The 21,259-nt window shown below is 43.1% G+C and overlaps 1 protein-coding gene across 1 annotated transcript in view; it reads right to left on the bottom strand.

Moving 5' to 3' along the window:
• Positions 1 to 21,259, bottom strand: part of LOC107385826 (contactin-4) — a 230,531-nt gene that overhangs the window by 136,359 nt on the left and 72,913 nt on the right. The gene's annotated exons all lie outside the window — the stretch shown is intronic.

The following is a 21,259-nucleotide window of genomic DNA, read 5'->3' on the forward strand; positions in this document are numbered from 1 at the left end:
AGTGTTGGGGAACATTTGTATAAAAAACAAACTAAATCAAAGCTCAGTTCATACTTGTTAAAACAAACTAGTTTTTTTCTTAGTTCATTGTAAAAAAATTGAACCAAGTTCACTGTTCCAAAAACAAACTAGTTCATAGTTATTTTCTCTCCTTTAAATTTATATATATATATATATATATATATATATATATATATATATATATATATATATATATATATATATATATATAGGATTTTTTCACTGTAAAACGGCGCTGCGTGTTTTCACCACTTCACCCCGGGATGATGACAGCAGCACAGAGAGCGACACTGACAGTTAAACTACATTTTCAATTCAGCAGACATCTGCGGCTTTTAGCCCGATGCGGCTTATATTGAGGCATGCTCAAAAGTCCGGAAATTACGGTATATATATATATATATATATATATATATATATATATATATATATATATATATATATATATATATATGTATGTATGTATCCATATATGTATGTTATTTTTGTTAAGGAGTGTGCACGTACAGCATGCGCGCCTCGTGCACGAGCCTACTATTGAAGCTGCCGTTACGCTTTTGGCCTGAGGGGGCAATCGTGAGCATAAAAAGTCAAAACTCCGTAAAGTCCCTTTAAAAAACAAATTAAAGAAGAGAACGAGGCAAACTAAAACCTTGAGAAAAAGTACCAAATAATTCCAGTGACCGACAGAAAAAGAAAACTTCAACCAGTGGCTGAGCTCAGATAACAACGGTGCTCTGCTGTTGACTGTCTGCTGGGAGCGTGTGAAGGGACTGAGACACAGAATGAAGTGCAGTGGCTGGCCACACCCTCCCTATACATCTACCAATCAGCAGCTACTTTGAATGAGAGAGAGAGAGAGAGAGAGAGAGAGAGAGAGAGAGAGAGAGAGAGAGAGAGAGAGAAAGAAAGAGAGAGAAAGAGAGAGAGAGAGAGAGAGAGAGAGAGAGAGAGAGAGAGAGAGAGAGAGAGAGAGAGAGAGAGAGAGAGAGAGAGAGAGAGAGAGAGAGAGAGAGAAAGCACTCTGACCCTTTTTCATCAGATCTTTTCAAATTTGGGATTTCTACATGTCATCGCATTTGGGGAGGCAGTTACTATTTTTAGGGGGGCATTGCCCCTCCTTGCCTATGCCTACATCTGGGCCCGGTGTTCAAGATGGTTCCTTCCAATTATTTAAGTATGACGCTGCTCGGCACTCCCAGGAACAACGGTTCCAGGGTGTTGGAAAGCTGGATAAGAGGCTCTCGCCGTTTTCCAGACCACAGCTTTAGGACTACCCTTTGCAATCTCACCAGTTTTAATTCTATGAAAGTGGTAGATGTGTTTGCATTTTTTCTCTATCTCGTTGTGGCATCTGAATTTATGCAAACCTTCTTGTCTCCTTGTGCTCAGGTATGAGCAGGTCCGCAAAGATGGAGAGTCACATTACTCCAGCTGTACAGATTACAAATGATAGGGAAACCCCTTCTCACCTTCATTAAAGTGGCAGAAATGAATAATTCATGGTTTCAAATTTCAGCCCTCCAAGTGCTTGACTGTGTTGCATCGGCATTTCCCCTCCACTAGACTGATTCCACTGCAAGTCAAGCATTTTGCTGCTCTGAGATCTGTAGCCAATTTAGTCCAAAGACGATGAATGTCTAATTTGTCTATTAACACAGATGGAGACAAAGAGAGACTCGTTTGTCTCAGAAACCATTACAGTAGTCTTTAAAAGAATAAGACTATTTAATAAGTACAACAGGCAAAGTGTGTCCTTTTGATTTAATATGAACTCTGTTATTTGTACAAGCTGTCAGCCAGAATGAGGATATCTTTTACTCAGAGTGAAAAATGCCTACAGTAATAAAAACGCCCACATCAGTTAACCTCTAAATGCCGCATAAAAGAAAAAGCCTTATCTTCAGATTTTGCTCTAAGGGCGTTAAATACGTGACATGTTGTACTAACTCTGATGGATGTGATATCTGCCTAGAGATCAGTCAGATCTTCTAAGGTGGGATTCTGTTAAAACATGAACTGTTAATATAGTTTGATAAGGGCTCAGTTCACTCATGAAAAACATTTCCAGTTTCACTAAAAGTGTAAATGTGGTTTATGAAAGATCGTTGACACAAGCATTTCTAGCCATTAGCATAATTAACAAAATATTGCTTTAGACTGAGGTTATCTACAAAAAGAAGTGTATACACAAACCCACTTGGTGTTGGGGTTTTATGAGCTTTCTATTTTTTATTGTTTTTTAATAATTTACTAAACAAATGGGCTGCCACCTTACAGTGGTGGAGGGGTTTCAGTGTCCGGATGATTCCAGGAGCTCAGTTGTCTGAGGCTTTATGTGTCTGGTGGGGTCACCCATGGCAAACAGGTCCTGGGTGATGGATCAGACAAAGTGCGGCCCAAAGACCCCTTATGATTAACAATACAAATGGAAACAGTGTTCTCCCGCCCAGATGCGGGGTCAGAGGAGTCCGCCTCTGGAGCCAAGCCTGGATTCGGGGCACATTGGCAAGCGTCTTGTGGCCAGGCTTTTACCTATGGAGCCCGGCCAGGCACAGCCCGAAAAGGAGACCTGGGTCCCCCTTTCCATGAGCTCACCACTCATAGGAGGGGCCAAAGGGGTTGCGTGTATTGTGTGTCGGGTGGTATAAAGTAGATGCTTATCTAATTATTGATTCCCTGTATTATTATTATTTCATTGTGTTCATTTCTTAATACTAATTTTGCTTACCATTTGTTTTTTTCTTGCAGCAGTATCGCAGCAATTTCCTAATGTTGTGATTCTCGCATACGTGGCGATAAAACCCTTATGATTCTGATTCTGAAGGCAGGGACCTTGGCGGTCTGATCCCTGGCTCCAAAACTAGCTCTCGGCACGTGAAATGCCACCTCTCTGATGAGGAAGGAGCTGAAGTTGGTGGGTGAGGTTGAGAGGTTCGATATAGTAGGTCTCACCTCAACGCATCTCTCTGAGAGGGGTTGGACACTACCACTCTGGAGTTACTCCCACTGAGATGCGCCGGGCAGGGGTGGGCATACTTGTTGCCCCCTATCTTGGGCGTGTATGTTGGGGTTTACTCCAGTGAACGAGAGTAGCCTCCCTCTGCCTTTGTGTGGAGGGATGGGTCCTGAATGTGGTTTGTGGTTATGCACCAAACTGCAGCTCAGGCTAACCACCCTTTTTGGAGTCCTTGAAGGGGGTGCTGGAAGTGACTCCCTCATTCTGGGACTTTGGGTTGGACCCATCAATCTCTGGGGAGGAGGTCACTGAGGTGGTAAAAAAAACTCCTCGGTGGCAGACCCTGGGGTTGGATGAGATCCGCCCGGAGTTCCTTAAGTCTTTGGATGTTGTTGGGCTGTGTTGGTTGACGCGGCTCTGCAATGTTGCGTGGACATCGGGGGCAGTTCCACTGGATTGGCAGACTGGGGTGGTTGTCCCCCTATTTACAAAGGGGGGGCACAGAGTGTGTTCCAACTACAGGGGGATCACACTTCACACTACTCAGGGGTTCTGGAGTGGAAGGTCCGTCGGATTGTCAAACCTTGGATTCAGGAGGAAAAATGTGGTTTTCATCCTGGCAGTGGAACACTGGACCATCTCTATAACCTTATGGAGCTATTGGAAGGTGCGTGGTAGTTCGTCCAACCAATCTACATGTTTTGTGCATTTGGAGAAGGTGTTTGACCGCGTCCCCCTGGAAGCCCTGTGGGGGGCCACATACATCCGGCGGTTGCTCTGACAAAGGCAGTAGTGAAACGTGGAAACATGTCAGCAAAGGTAACAACAAACCCTTATGACTCTGTAAATAATGAAGAACAATAAATAAATAAATAAATAAAATAAATAAATTGGATAACAAACACAGTAGGAACGTAACTAAGATGGGGTACCAGGTCCTTTTAATGGGTTGTTAGGTCCCTGTATGACAGAGCTTATACCAAAGCACTTAGTTCAAATTTGACTGCATATTTCCTCTTTAGCTAAAAAATGAAGTGATTGTGTAGTAATGGTCTTGATGTTGTTGTTAGATGAAATTGACCCAAATAGTATAATTTTCAAGTTATTTTCCTTTAAAACGTGTAATGTGTGATTAGTTGAAAGTTCCTATCCCTAACCTTACACACACATTTCAGACCGGTGCAGTTTCACTGGCTCAGAGGCAGAAAATACACACAAACAAAAGCTTTTGTTTTCTTTTTTTGGAAGCTGTGTATTATTTACACCTTTAGAGCAACAGCTCAAAGGAAGAGGGCGGTCAGTTTACAGAGAAAAATCCTTATTACACATTCGAAAAACTCTGAGGTTAATATGAGAGAAACTGAAATATTGAAAATATAGGATAAAATATCAGCTACATTCAGAGGAACAGGTTAAAGATTAATGCCCACCACACACAAGCATCAACGCTTTGTTGCTGAACATAAAGGAGCTTCTGCAGCTGAAAAACCAGATTTATCTAAGGATCTGATATAAACTGAGCTGAGATGTGCTTGTTCCACAAAACAAAAATGAGAACTTCCCCTTGCACAACACTACGGCCACAACAGGGAGCATCACCAATGCTAGAGTTTGATCTGTAGCTCTCTAAATGTCATGAGATCAATTCACTTTGGATTTTCCTAAACACCTTTATCAGTACAAGAGTCATGTGCAAAAAATCCCATATGTTATAAATGATCCTTTCGTGCTGTAGATAACTTCCCGAACAGCCTCTGTCCAGAGGAAAGTGATTAATAGTTAACAGTGACGAGCTAACAGCTAGTCTGAGAGCAGCCTATATAACATAGCTCTTTAAAGTGGTTCATGTTGCATTATTCTCTATGCACCAACATCAGTGTTGTGGAAGTTTATTTTTGATAATGTTCAGAAAATCATACTTGTCCGATCAATCCCAGCTTGACACTCGATTTTCCTAATCGATTTTTTTTGGACAGACCATTACTTTCTTGCCAATTTCATATTTTGCAATTATTCCATGATAAATATTTAGAAATCAGAGAATTAAACATAAATAAAAGTGTACTGTGGAACCAAAGGAAGGATAAATATTTAATTCTGACATAAAATAAGATTTGCATTTCAAAGGTTTAGATGTTGAAGGTACTCAGACACTTTAGGCTGCACTCAGACTAGCCGTTAGCTCATCAGTCCTGTAGGGCAGTGGTTCCCAAACTTTCATGTGTCCAAGACAAGCCAGGGCCCCAAACTCCTACCCATATGCACACAATTATCTATAATCTTGATAACCTCACACAAAATTGTGGGAATTCCCTGCAACCTTTTGGGGACCCCCTTGGGGATCACAAACCCCCAGACTGGGAACCACTGCGAGTACTATTTCTCCAAACTGAGGTTGATCACAAAGCTGCCTATGAATAAAATGGTAATCAGTTATTACGTTAACACAGACAACAAAAGTCAAATGGTCAAAACGTACTCTTAAACTTTAACACATTTTGAAGGCAAATTGCAACATTTTAAAGCATGAGTTTTAGGTATGAGGTAAAGGGACTCCACCATGAACTGTTGATGCTGTAACAGCAGCAGCATCACACCTCCGTGTATCATCACAGCTACTCAGGCTCCTGTCAACACCGCCTGGCTGTCTCACTGCCGGGCCAATTGCAGCTGCCAGTCACCCGGACAATGTGAGAGATGGCTGTGGTATTTCAGACAATGGAGAGGGATTTTATCATCCTTCCTCCAGTGGGTCAAACAGCACGCGACTAATTTTAGGAAAGGTAGGGGGTGTAAAATGCAGCTGTTATCTGAACGTTCTCGTTTTGTTGGAGCCTCACAGCGAGCGACTTCAGTGGCAGCACGCAGGAAGGGATCCTAAAATACAGTTAGAACATTTTTGAAAGCCATTTTTGTTTTCCTGCTGTTCAGTAGTCTGGTGTTTAGTTGGGGTTTAAAACATCCTTCACTCTGAAATTTCTTGTGCCAGTCGCTGCAGGAGAAATCTGCTTTGATACGCCGTATAGATTATCTACTGCGGTTGTTGGCGGACTTCTACAGCGGCTGCATCTTGTGTGTTTTATGTTTTTTTTTTTTCCACCAGCCCTTGACTCAAATTGCTGCACATCTATCAAGTTGTCAGGAGAGAAAGGAGGATAAGACCTCATGACCTGTGCAAAACGCCCAGGCCAAAATTCAATTTGTAAGGATGAGGAGGCCTTCAAAGCTCCTTAACACAACAAAGGCCAATGGATTTGAGAGTCCAATAGATGGTCAACATCAATTGACAACAATCCTCCTTCTTAACCCTGCTCTCCACCAACAAACACACAAGTCACATCACACCACTCTCACCATAGCGATGTGCTTCCATTAGTCAAACCTAATAAAGAATAATAAAAGTGAAAAGTGAGCCTGATCCAAAGTAAGCTGCAGGGATCACAAACATCTGCACAGCATTTAGTTTGGACTACCGAGGATTAAAAAAGCTCAGTGTGATTGCTTTAATATGGGTTTATACAGGCATTTTGGGATTTAATCATTTATTGACAGAACAGTTAGCCAAATGATTTCCAGTGGTTTGGGATGAATGTGAGTGAGGAATTGTAATTGTAACTTAGGACTATTTAATTATGAAAAAGATCATGTTCAGAATTATGTAACATGATTAGTAGCTGCGTTTGTTTTGGTTCTCAATTAAAAACATGCCAAGAATGCCCAATGAACACCGCAGGGTGTATATGATGATCTGTGTTAGCTTAATCAGTTTTCCATCCACAGTTTGCATGAATAACTGAGTAAATGCACATGCACCGGTCTGTTGTGAGGAAGAGAGAGCTGAGCCAGAAGGCAAAGCTTTTGAGTTACAGGTTGATTGACTTTCCAGCCCTCACAAGTGGCCATGAGCTTTGGGTAGTGACCGACAGAACGAGATTGCAGATACAAGCGGTTGAAATGAGTTTCCTCCGCAGGGTGGCTGGGCTCTCCCTAAGAGATACCTGTGTTGGGCCCTAAATTATTCATACTATATATAAATGATATATGTTGTGTTTCCAAACTGTTAAAATATGTATTGTTTGCTGATGATACTACTTTGTATAGCTCAGTAAAAAATCTAGAACAGCTTCTGACTACAGAGGAAAAGGAGTTAAATATATTAAAAAACTGGTTTGATATAAATAAGTTATCGTTCAATGTAAAGAAAGCAAAACTGATTGTTTTTGGCACTAGACAGATGAAAAATATATCTAAAATCAGGGTTAATGGAATTGAAATTGAAAGAGTGTATGAAAAGACGTTTCTCGGAGTGATGATGACAAGTTGAGTTGGAAGTTTCATGTAAATCATGTGAAAACAAAAATGTCAAAAACCATTGCTGTACTCTACAAAACAAAGTATGTCCTGAGCAAGAAATCACTTCACACACTTTATTGTACTCTGTTGCTTCCATAGATGACTTACTGTCTTGAGATATGGGGTAATGCATATAAAACAAATACTCTTCCTATTTTCAAGTTACGAAAAAGAGCTGTAAGAATTATAACCCTAACCCTAACCCTAACTATATAGAACCAACTAACATTATGTTTAATAATCTAAATAACCTGAAATTTTAGGATTTAATTGAATTTAAAATAGCACCGATAATATATAAAGGACAAAATAACTTGCTTTGCTGCTGTACTCAGAAGCTGTTCAAACTCAGAGAGAGGCAATATGTCTTAAGGGGAACTGAATTCTTTAACAAAAACAGAATAAGGACAAAAATAAAGCAGAGATGTGTTTCTGTTAGAGGAGTGAACCTGTGGAATAGTTATGACAGTGACTTGAAAAGGTGTAGTTCATGTTCTTTGTTTAAAAACATGTTTAAAAATAGAGAATTAGAAAAATATAAAAATAAAGAAGAGCAAAAATAATAACACTGTAACTCTTGATTGTTTTGCTTTGATGAAGTTACTTACTTAAGGTGGAAAGTTTTTTTGTTTTGATTGTTTGTTTGCTTGCATGTTTGTTTGTTTTGCTTTGTTTCATTTTCTGCATGTAGCTCCTGTGTACTGGAGCTACATGCAAATAGATCGTTGTTAGAAGGGCTGGCGTAATAAGCAAATGCTTCAGCCAATACCTTTTGATTAGCTTTGTCTTTGTGGTAATTTTTTTGTTTTTATTTTGTTAATATTTTGTTTTTCACTGAGATATTTGAATGCTATTCAGTCAATTAATAGATAGGGTAAGAAGCTCGGTCATCTGAGAGGGGCTAGGAGTAGATCTGCTGCTCCTCCACATCGAGAGGAGCCATTTGAGGTGGCTTGGGCATCTGGTTAGGATGCTTCACTGTGATGTTTTCTGGGTACACCCAAAGGAAGACCCAGGACACGCTGGAGGGAATATAGCTTGGTTTATGCTTGAAGCATTCACTTTCCGCGCGGTGATGCGGCTCGCTGATGGAACGCGCTTCACAACTCGCAGTGTTTATGGTTCGTGCGGCTCGTCTCTGTGGCGAGCCAATATTCTCCCAAACTGTAGGGGGCAGCATGGAGCTCTACGGCAAGCATCCAACACTACACCATAGTAGAAGTAGAAATGACTGTTGTTTACAACATGGCATTTCAGCATTTTTAACAGCGTCCTCGACTTTTCCGACAGTGCGAGCTATTTCTCTCCAAGAATTATTAACAACATGTTGATCCCGGTGATCTCTGAGAGCTGAATCATACAAATGTCTGTATTTACGAACCTCTGCCGTACTAGTTCTTGCCGGTCCGCCATGTTTTTCCACGTCCGTTCGTCCGCGTGGTTAGAAATTTTCCGAGGTGCGCGTTGCGGGAAATTCTGGGCCGTGCGGAGGCGCGGTGGAGGGGTGTGGTTGTTAAAATGACGCAAAATGACGCAACTTTTCCGCGCGGAGCCGTGCGGACCTCGCGGACGCGTCAAGCATAAACCAACCTATAGTCTCTCGATCAGGGAACGTATTAGGATTCTCCTGTAGAAGCTGGCCCAAGTGGCTGGGGGGAGAGAAGTCTGGGCTTCTCTGTATAGGCTGCTTACCCCACAACCCGATCCCGGATAAGGGAACAATAACAGACTGATCGATGGATGGAACTTTTGATCAGGAAAAAAGTTTTCCTTAAGCTTCCTGTGGAACTTTAAAGGTTTTTAAACCAGGGAAAATGTAACCTTCCCCTGTCTGCAGTCAATTTAAACAAGATTAATTGAAAAAAAAAATTAAACAATAAATAACTCTCTTTGCCATACTGTTGGGTATTTATTTATATTTCATCCATTCCAAGGGCCATGTGTCAGGGCTGCAAGATAGTCAAAAAGTGTCACTGTGGTAAATTATTTTCTGTAGGAAACCAGAATGTTCTACAGTGGTGGAGAGCTACAAATATGGCCTCACAGCCACCTTCTTAACATGAAATACCTTTACTTTCCCACGAGGGCAACTGTTTTGACACGTTCCATGGTATAGCAAAAGACAGAATTTCATATGTTGTGGGTCAATGTACCATCCAGATTTAGTAAAATCTGCATAATATTATCCCAGCTTTGAAGGTGATTGCATTAGCATGCTGCAGCTAGAATCCACAGAGTCTCTGCAGGTTTCTTGTCAAAATCCCATTCTAGACTCTTTGTTCCTTGGAATGAGAACACGTGTTCATAACCAGGTATAAGACTAGCATATAGATTAAAAATAAGCCCAGTCACAAGCTAACTTTCAGATTTGATATCAAATCAAATCAATCAAATTAAAAATACTTTATTAATCCCAGAGGGAAATTATAGTTTCAGTACACACAATTCAGAGATCAGACATACATGGGCAAGACACATGACAAGAATTGGTGACTGCGGTCATTCGCAACCCTGAGTCGCGCTGAGGATTGGTTCAGGTGGAGGGGAAAAAACGGCACTTCAGAGTTACCCTCCACTGGGAGGGCAGCTTTGCTCTGCAAAAAATGCCTCAGACAGATATGCAGCAGACTTCAGACAACACAACATAAGTGTCCACTAGGTGGGGTGGTGGGTTGGGACTATCCCCACTTCAGTTCCTGCACCCATGATAGAAGCAGTGCATGTCACCTCAGTGTGGATAGGGGGAGGAGCATTGAGTGTTGGAGGGTTGCAGTGACCCTGGATCGTTTCAGCGGCCTTACCGCAGTCCCGCCCAGGCTGGGAAAGGAGGCAGAGTTGAGTTGCCATAGCGACGGCACATTCCATATATCTTCTGAGGGGGGAGTTTTCGTTGGAGCCTTGCAGGCTCAAGGACACCAGATTCCGATTAGAAATTGTTTTGGGGCCAGACAGAGATAATTTTCTCTCTGTCTTACAGTTTGTTGGTCCTCAACCTCTCAGAATCCCAATAATGGACATTAATCTATCCCAATCCATGCTGATTCGTCCACTCTATCCTTGATGGCACCCATCTTTGTGCCAATGAATGAATCTCGGCCAAAGTCCCAAGCTTACGATTCATCTAGACAGTTATGTGAGTCTGTGAATTCACAGCGTGGCGCAATCCATCTCTGGGCTCCGGGATCAGGCCCATATTCCTCGACAGCTCGTAAATTTTCCGGTAAGCCAGGTAGCCTCCAAGGCCAATGAGCAGGAAACCTGACACCAACACCACGAATATCCACACATCTTCAGAGTCCTCCACAGAGAGCTGAGATAAACAAATCAAGTTCCACTGTTTCCAGGAGTCCATGATGTGTCCAACTGGGTCTGTCCCAGCGGGGCATCTGGGAGCCCCTTTTCCCGTTCTCATCGTTGAAAAATTTGTATCAATTGCGTTGAGAGACCAGCTGACGAGATCCATTTAAATGAATTTCAGTTTCCAGTTTCCAAAAAAATGCAGAAGCAGCCGTGCACCCAGCACCCAGAGACAGACAAAGGCCTTGAGGATAAGATATGGAGGAGAGGAGGAAAAAAAACATCTGCACCCGCCAAGAGCCAGAAGAAGAAAATATTATTGAGAAAAAGGGACCTTACCTTTATTTTATTTGTGCATTCCCAAAACAATCCAAGCAATTAACCAAGTGACAAAAATGTTGCTATTCTTGCAAGAAAAAGGTGGATGAAGTAAAACAATATTTCTAAAAGATTAAGCTGCTCCATTTCAAATTACTGGTCCAAACAACAGCACCCCCTAAAGTCACCTTTACTTTCGCCCTCTCGTGCACTCTGGTGGTTTCAATTAATTTGCCTCTCCCTGGGTCTCAGCTTGGACGGATCAACCCAAGAGACAAGACACCCATTACTGCCAGGTCTCAGTCTCAATTTAGACTACATGGCTGAGGAAACAATGACCCAACACTGGGAGGGTAATGAAATACTCTTGCAATGTGAATGGAAACATGCCGTTCCCCGTTATTGAATATCTACAATGACATGAGTCAATTGTTCTGCAATTGCAGTCTTAACGGTTTCAGAGGAACTGGTGAGTTTGTGTTGCTCTGAGGTGTGAGTACAGTGTGAAAATGAAGGTTGAATGACTGGGCCTTAGCATGTGTAGGTGACTGCTCTACATCTGGTTCCCGAGCCACCTCAATAATTAGCCAAGCACCAACAAGCTGTCATTTAAACATAGTTTCAATTTAACACACACATTTCTTCAAGTACATTGGACTAAGCTCGAGGATACAGGTGCAATACGTGGTCAAGATAAACAAACACAACAAGTTGTGAAGTTTAAAAAAAATAATGTGTAGGAGCACAGGTAACAAAACTATACATATAAAAAATGACAGATGTTTTACATTTGTCTTGTTAACAAAAAACTAAGATACTTTTTCACGTGTTTCAATCACTTTCTTAAAATTACCCTTAATAGGGTTAATGAAATGTCACTCAGCAAAGTTAAACTTTGTCCACATAAACCTATAACTACAAGTACAAACTCACAGGCACACACACACACACACACACACACACACACACACACACACACACACACACACACACACACACACACACACACACACACACACACACACACACTGTCCACACTGTCTGTTTCTCTCTCTCTCTCTTTATTTCTCCATGCGCTCAATATCAGATCACTTGAGCACTGTCTGCTGATCACCTCATGCTGTTCTTGTCATGGGTGACATGTAATATTTATACATTTGATACAATTCAGATCACCTTCGAATCTCAGTCACACACCCAGGGCCGTTTCAAGGCATTTTGGGGGCCAAGGCAAAACGGCCCCAAACAACAGCCTTCCCATGATGAGGCAAGATGGGTGAGTGCATGAATATTGAGTGACAGTGTGACGTAGATCTTTTAGGCGTTTCTCATCCTAGATTCTCACTGTCCATTTTCTATCAGAAGCTAATTTAGAAGATTGGAGTAGGAGACTATTTTCATGTTCAGCTCGCAGAAAAATCTCAGAGTGATGAATAATCATTAATGAAATATGAACTATACCTTTAATTGTTTATTTTTTTCTCCCGTGTCCTGTCTGGCTGTGAAGCAAACAGACTTAATGTCTGAATGTTGGTGACAAACCTTACGGATTAACTCTCAGGTGGAGCATCAAAGCTGCTGCTTTAAAGCTCCACCTGATACTTAAGACTTTATTGTTGTTGTTTTTGAATGCTTTATAATTGCAACCAGACACGGAGACAGAGGTGAGAAAGAGAACCTCAGAAACCTATAATTTACACCTTTAATTGATGGTAAGTAAAAAGTTTACAGTAAAGTTTGAGAAAATATAGCTGAATGTGTAAGTTTTCAGATTTGCTTAAAAAAGTTCTATTCACACATTTTCTGTGTTAGCCTTACGCAAAAACAAAATTAATAATAACTTGCTTTCACGTCATGGCAAAAAGTCACACGAACAATTAAAATGTTCAAAAACGACATCTGAAACATGTCGAGAACATGTGAAGGGTTCATTTGTGAAAACCAATAACTAAGTTTTTTCAAATACACTTTCCAAAAAATGGATGTTTTTAACATGTGTTTCAGTTGTTCTGAGTGAAAAGAAAGTGTGGTGGCTTTGGGCTTTTGTGTGTTTTTGCAGATGGCCACTTCATGTCTTCTACATGTCAGACTTCCATGTTTCTACAACTAAAAGTGTGATCTCATGGCTGGGCTTAACCCTAACCTTTCTCGTCACATGATAATTATCACATTTTCTCACGTAACCTCTGAGACAGATTTTTCTTTCTGTGAAATAGATGTGAAAACTTTTGAAGAATAATCAAGTGACCGTCTTTCAATCGTGTGATTTTGGTAGAAACGCCCAACCCCAGTGTAATCACAAAATCCCAAGCTGAATCATTTTAGGAGTTACTGAAAGATGCAGTTGAACAGCAAAATGTTCACCTTCTTTGTGTTGACAACTGAGAAAAACACAGTAGCACAGAAAATTATGTGCAGATAAAACTCAACAGACAGCTTCTGGTGTTGAGTCTGCTGAGAAAACAGTTTCAGAGACTCAGTAAGTCAAGGACAGTTGACTGACTCTGCAAATGTAATACAATATAGAACAGATTTTATAGACTTCTACATGAAACGTTTCTAAAAAAAAAGGAAACACAAAGTCCAGTAAGCCTGTATTTTCTAACCAGCAGCAGATGCTGTTACAGATATGATCATCAAGTCTCTTCTGTAGTGAAATAAAGATATTAATCACAAGCATAATTTGATGTGAAATTTAGGTCAGCTAAAGCAGCAATTTCATTTTAAAACATGTATTAATGAGTGCTGGCATGCATGACATGCATCCACGTTCATAGACTATCAAATATTTGCAAAGGCAAAAGAGGAAATTCCTCAAAAGCTTCTTTTTTTTGGGGGGGGGGGGGTGACTTAAATGGGCTTCACAGAACAGCAGATATCTGTGTTAGAAGCACTGCGATTGCCACGCAGCAGAGAGCAAAGGTTGCTAAAGTGATGCAACACATTTCATCATCCATTATACATGAGACTACAGCTAAGAGAGTGCAGCGCTTGTGGGCCTCTGTCGCTATTATTCATGGATATCAGAAGTCATTGTAAAAATGGATGTTTGTGTGTCTGAGAGCCACATTCCCTGAAAGCCTCGTGCTTTTCCTTTGAACTTTGCTGAATAGTCACGCTCTGTATCCGTGCTAACAGCATTTGAGTGATAAAATAAAGCACAGGCACTCATGCTGCTGTGTACAAACCGTATTAATGTAAACACCCTCACAGAGCAGAAGGAAACAGGGTTTTAATGGGCCTATTAAGATTCAATTTGGCCTACTTTAGATACAATGAATGAATCCAAGCATGTTTTATAAAGATAATGGCCCCTAGGATGAATGCATCATACAACAAAATGTTGAATGTTCAAATAAAAATGTACAAAAACAAATGAATCAAACAGGTATCTGAAACAACACTAATTATTACAAGCTGGAACTCACTTTATTAAAAAGGGAGAACAACTAAATAACCTGTTTCAGCTTCACATTCTTTTTTCTTTTTTTCGTTTATTTAATTCAAAATAAAAACAAATAAAACATATAAACAATGAGAAATACATAACAAAAATCACATTGAACGAAAAGGAGCAGAATGAAGAAAAACATCTTATAATTTCTGCCCCTTTTCCAGTAGAAATAATCAATTTATATAAAATTACCATTTGTCAGAGACACATACAGATTCATTTTAAACTTTTTCCTGTTCCAGATTCCAGTACGATCATGATCATTGATTTAATTTACATTTTCATAATTATTTAGTACACTCAGTTTGGTACATTTTTGAATATATTAAATGACAGAGTTTTTTTAATTTCCCTTTTAACGTTATTCCATAATTTAACACCATTTACAGATATATTCCACTCCTTAATTTTAGTTCTAAATCTAGGGTTTGCAAACACATCAGTCTCTTTCAGCATGTAATTACTAGTTCTCTTTTCAAATATCCCCTGAATGTTTGTTGGCAGAGTACCTAAATTGGATTTATACATGGTTTGTAAGATTTTCCAGTCTTTTAAATCATGAAATTTCAGTGAATTAAATTTAATAAATGGGTTCGATGGATCTTGTCACAAACTCCTCCCGCTGACTTCATTTCCCAGCATTCTCGCCACCACTTCCCATCATTCCTGCCACCAACGTGGCTGCTGACGTCATCACGCCGACACTACATAAGGAAGTGCCGGCATTTCATTCATTACTCAGTCATCGTTTCTACCAGACTTTGTATCGTGTTCTCAGGCTTACCAGCCTTCAAACCTAACCCAAAGACTTATCCATACTGTTTACTATTAGTAAGCCAGCTACCTTATCCTCCGGAACTGCTACTCAGTCTCGGCTCTCTCTCCGAGCGCTGTCGCCGTTCCCAGAATAAATCTGCGTGCTCTGTTCCACCCAACGCTAGCCACTCCGCATCTGGGTCACACAGTAACGGCACATTCCATCTCCGCTACGCTTCAGCTCAGCCTTGAAACCTGACAGGATGACTGAGTCAAAAGTTGACCCAGCGGAGTTCACTCATCTGCGTGTCGAAGTGGCACAACTACGCACGACTCTGGATCAGCGTACGGCAGAAATGAACCAGCTCCGTGCCGTAACTGATCGCCAAGCCACGAAGCTCGAGTCACTAACCGAGCTAGTTCTCCAGCTTTCCACTGCTCTGCAACAACAGACCGCAGCTGTCACCGACAGGATGGAACCACGCCTCTGCCTTCCAGATAAGTGGGACGGAACCAGAGGGTCCCCGGAGGGCATGCTGGCAACCCTGGCAATGACTTTTGAGTGCCAGCCGGCACGCTACCCCACTTCCTGCTCTCGTGTCGCTCTGCTGACCTCACTGCTGACGGGTCGAGCCGGTGAATGGGCGGCGGCTCTTTATAATCAAAAATCTCCTGCCTGCAATGACTATGAGACTTTTGTGAAGGAGATGAAAAAGACATTTGTTCATCCCAGCAGCGAGGTCTTGGACGAGACTCGGCTGCTTCAGCTCCGCCAGGGCTCCCAGACGGTGGCTCATTACACCTCTCGCTTCCGGACGACAGCCGCTTGGTTGACGTGGGATGACGCCGCTCTAAAGGCCGTTTATCTGGAGGGATTGTCACCTAGAATCCGGGAGGGCATGATCGGGCACGAGGCCCCAACCTCCCTGGACCTGGCAGTGGATCTGGCTCTCCAACTGGACCACTGTATCCTGAACCGGCCGAGCACCATGTCAGCCCCCGTACACAAAAGGACGTCACCCCGTCATCTGGCTCACCAACCGGCGGAGGAGCCGATGCAGCTCGGACATCTCCCCCCTGAGGAACGGGCACGGCGCTATCAGGAGGGACGATGCGCTTACCGTGGGGAGATGGGTCACCACCGTGGCACGTGCCCAAAGCGACCGGGAAACGGTCCCTCCGGGTCAGAGTAGGGTTTGTCCCGCCCGGAGTCTCCACTTTTCCGGCTCCACACCGAACCACTCTCCCGGTCTCCCTCCACCTGGACCAAGACCCGACCAGACTGGAGGCTCTTTTAGACACTGGGGCTGCAGAGTGTTTTATCGATCAAGGACTAGTTACTCACCTCAAGATACCCCTCACTGCTCTCGACCGACCCATTCCTGTGACCTCTGTGGACGGCCGGCCCATCATGCCGTACCCTCTCACCCACCGAACCCAGGGTCTCCACATGACTATTGACCAACACCTGGAGGCCCTCCACTTCCTGGTCATCCAGGCTCCGGCTACACCACTCATCCTGGGTCACTCCTGGTTCTGCCGTCATGAGCCTCACATCTCCTGGTCCACCAGTAAGGTCCTGGCCTGGGGCATGGGTTGCCAGAACCACCTGGGCTCCCCTACACCTCGGGCAGCAGCAGCTCCTCCCAAAGACGTAGACCTGACGCTCGTCCCTCCTCAATACCACGACCTCGCTCAGGTCTTCGCTAAAGAACCCACTACCAGGCTACCTCCTCATCGACCTTATGACCTGGAGATCAGGCTCCAGCCCAGCACCACCACCCCTCGGGGTCGCCTATTCTCCCTCTCTCCGGCGGAGACCCGGGCAATGGACAATTATATAACTGATGCCCTCCAGAAGGGATTCATCCATCCCTCAACATCTCCCGGGGCCGCGGGGTTTTTCTTTGTAAAGAAGGAGGGGGATCTCCGGCCCTGTATTGACTATCGAGGGTTAAATAAAATAACGATCCGGGACCGTCACCCTCTCCCTCTCATGGGCACCGCCCTGGACGCCATCACACAAGCCGCTGTATTCACTAAACTGGACCTGCGAAGCGCTTACAACCTCATCCGTATTAAGGAAGGTGAGGAGTGGAAGACCGCCTTTATCACGCCCGCCGGCCACTATGAATATTTGGTGATGCCTTTTGGCCTCTGCAACAGCCCCGCCGTCTTCCAGCGGTTCATTACAGATGTGCTGAGAGACATGCTGGGCCGCTGGGTCTTTGTTTATCTTGATGACATCCTCATCTACTCCCGCACGGCCGAAGAGCACATCCGGCATGTTCGAGCTGTTCTGTCCCGCCTCCTGGATCATGGACTGTACTGCAAACTGGAGAAGTGTGCGTTTCACCAGGAGTCCACCTCCTTCCTGGGTTTTACCATCTCCTCCCGGGGCCTGAAGATGGACCCTCAGAAGGTTCAGGCAGTGGCTCAGTGGCCTCTACCCATGACTCTGAAGCAGTTGCAAAGCTACCTGGGTTTCTCGAACTTTTATCGGAGGTTTATACGCAACTTCAGTTCCCTCGCAGCACCTCTGACCTCACTCACCAAAGCCACGAACCAGCCTTGCCCTTTTCGCCTTACTCCAGAGGCTGTCCGGGCTTTCCATGATCTAGTCGGTCATTTTACTAAAGAATCCATCCTCCTCCACCTGGACCAGACCCAGCCCTTCGTCGTGGAGGTGGATGCCTCTGATGTGGGAGCAGGGGCCGTCCTCTCGCAACGGGGTCCAGACTCTAAGCTCCACCGATGCGCCTACTTCTCCCGGAAGTTTTTCCCCACACAGCAGAACTATGGGGTCGGCGACTGAGAACTGCTGGCTATAAAATGGACTCTGGAGGAATGGCGGCAGTGGCTCTTGGGGACCACCGATCCCTTTCTGATCTGGACCGACCACCAGAATCTCATTCATCTACAGACTGCCCGCCAACTCAACCTTCGTCAAGCTCGGTGGGCCCTCTTTTTCGAACCGTACAACTTTCATATCGCCTACCGGCCCGGCTCCAAGAACCTCAAGGCGGACGCTCTCTCTCGGCGTTTCGCACCAGAGTCAAGCCCCCCGGAGCCTCTGACCATTCTGCCGACTCAACACTTCCTGGCCTCCCTCCAATGGCCGTTGGAGCAGTCCATATGGGCCGCACTTCCAGGAGATCCGGCGCCTCCAGAGACTCCACCGAACCGCCTCTACGTTCCAGCTTCCTGCCGACAAGAGGCACTCACGTGGGGGCATTGTTCATGGCTCGCGGGACATCAAGGACAAGCCCGTACCCTCCAGTTCTTCCGTCGGGCTCTCTGGTGGCCGTCCATGAGGGGGGGGGGGGGGGGGGATCCTGTCACAAACTCCTCCCGCTGACACTATTTCCCAGCATCCTTGCCACCACTTCCCATCATTCCTGCCACCAGTGTGGCTGCTGACGTCATCACGCCGACACTATATAAGGAAGTGCCGGCATTTCATTCATTACTCAGTCATCGTTTCTACCAGACTTTGTATAGTGTTCTCAGGCTTACCAGCCTTCAAACCTAACCCAAAGACTTATCCACGCTGTTTACTATTAGTAAGCCAGCTACCTTATCCTCCGGAACTGCTACTCAGTCTCGGCTCTCTCTCCGAGCGCTATCGCCATTCCCAGAGTAAAGCTGCGTGCTCTGTTCCACCCAACGCTAGCTACTTCGCTTTAGGGTCACACAGTAACGCCACATTCCAGCTCCGCTACGCTTCAGCTCAGCCTTGAAACCTGACAGATCTCTACAGCCACTATAATTGATGATTCTCAGAGCTCTTTTCTGTAAAATAAATAAGAGTTGTGTATAGTGTTTGTATGTTGCTCCCCAGATTTCTACATAATAAGTCAAGTATGGAACAATCAGTGAATTGTACAATGCCAACAAACCAGAATTAGTCAGTAAAACCTTGACTCTATGTAATACTTCTAAGGATTTGGCAATTTTACCATTCATGTAACTAATATGGGATTTCCATGACAAGTCTCCATCAATAAGAACTCCAAGAAATTTAGTTTCTTTTACTCTTTGAATTGCAATCCCATCTATTTCCAATGACACATCACTGTTCTTTTTATCATTAAACAGTATAAAATTTGTTTTATTAAGATTCAGTTTCAATCTAATTATATCAAACCACTTTTTAATTTTAATCAGTTCATCATTTATCACTTTAGCCACCTCCTCAATATTTGACCGATTCAATCGTTTTAAGTAAGAAATGCTAAAACTTATTTTCACTGTCGTGTTTCTCTCTGTACTAATTTATCGTTCTCCTTTTATCACATCGCTTTAATCTAATCTTTCTTCTTCTTCCTTTTGATCAAATACAAATGATGTTATTTTAGGTTACAGATTTTTAGTTTTATTCCTTTGTATATTTCCTGCTTTTTAACATTTGGCTGATGGAGAAAGAAAATGGTGTTTTACTCTGTATGTTTGTTAGCAAACACTCACAAACCTCTGTTATCTTTAATGAAACTCTCAAAAACTCTTCACTTGAAGAACATTTACAACTGATTTACTTTTCATTTCAACCCAATTCAACCTGGCCATCTTGCTGACTGACCTAGGCTGAAACTTTGTCAACTTTACAGATACTGAGCTGAGATGTATCATGTTAGAGACTTAGTTCTCAGGAAACCGTTTCAGAATGCTGAGCAAACATGTGAGGTGTGGGAGGAAAGAGCTTCAGGGAAACACTGAATTCTGACAAAGCTCTGAACTGACAACGTGCCTTTATTGAGAAGCAAAACATCTTCAAGGAACCAGAGAAGTCCAGTTGCATTCATTTGAACCTCTTTGGACATTTTCAGCACCTTTATTCTTGACATTTTCAGGACCTTCCAGAATGAGCCATTTCTGGACTTTGTCACTTTAAAGATAACAAGCTCTTGCTGGCCACACCCCCTTCCATCCCCTGATTGGCTGCTATAAAGTAAGGGCAATAACTAATACAAATGTGTGTGTGTGTGTGTGTGTGTCAGTCATTATGTTATTGCTAAAATATACCAAGGGGGTATTCTTCTTCTCAGGAATAATCAGCCTTTAAAGGCGCATATGGCAGTTTTTGCATGCTTTTAGCACCCCCTTGTGTCCGTTTAGTAGAAAAAAAGTGAAACCTATCTCCTTACTGTGCGATTGTCTTTTTAACAACTTTAACAGCTGAAATGTCTCCCCAGCCTTCATTAGTTTCTATAAGTGTAATTAATCACTTAATAAACCAATTAGCTGTTGACGATCTAAAACACACAGTAAAGATGATGGAAGCACACTCTAATTCCAGGCATGTCAGTTCCATTTGTTTAAAGTCCAACAGATGGCGACCTGTCACAATGAAGCTGCATGTGCGATATTCTGGCCACAGAGGGCAGTGGAGTCTGAGTGACATGCCATTAACCCTGTGTAAATGATCATTTTAGCACACACTGGCTCAAGAAAAGCATTTAAAAATATGAAAAAGTTACATAGTACGGCTTTCATTTCTTTAACTTTTTTTCTGTTGTTTTTTACCATACGGTGCTACTGGCTCATGTGAGCAGGATATTAATAGGCATGTTATGAATTTGAAAGGATGGGCTGGCATGTTTCATACTAACTCTAAAATTCCACTCGCTCCGCTCCGCCCCTGCTTTCCGCTGCCGCTCGCTTCCGAACTCAAATCATACTAGTCTCCGCTCTACAACGGCTCCGCTCCGGTGCGGAGACCTGAGGTGCACAAACAGGCATGCACGGGATTTTCGAGATCTTGCGATACAGTCCGAGCAATAAACGCGGAAGTTAGATCCAAACACCCGTTGTGTGGGAGAAGCATCGGCATGAACTGTTTAATCTGCCCATCATTTGTGTTGAGAGATCAGCAGTGTTTGGATCAACAAAGTGTGACTACTTTGATAGTGGAAACTGTATTGATGGCTTAATTTTGTGCATTTAAAGTTCAACCGCCATTGATAGTTGTTAAAAGTTGTTAAACCTGTGCATATGAAACAAATACGCTTTTTGTTATCAATTTATTGTGAAATAACGGAAGTTGTGCTTGCTCCTTTTCCTGTTGGGCGGTTGTGATTTCTGTCCATTGACTGCGGAGGTGC

The sequence above is a fragment of the Nothobranchius furzeri genome, chromosome 3 (assembly GCF_043380555.1).
Source record: "Nothobranchius furzeri strain GRZ-AD chromosome 3, NfurGRZ-RIMD1, whole genome shotgun sequence".
NCBI classification, from domain to species: Eukaryota; Metazoa; Chordata; class Actinopteri; order Cyprinodontiformes; family Nothobranchiidae; genus Nothobranchius; species Nothobranchius furzeri.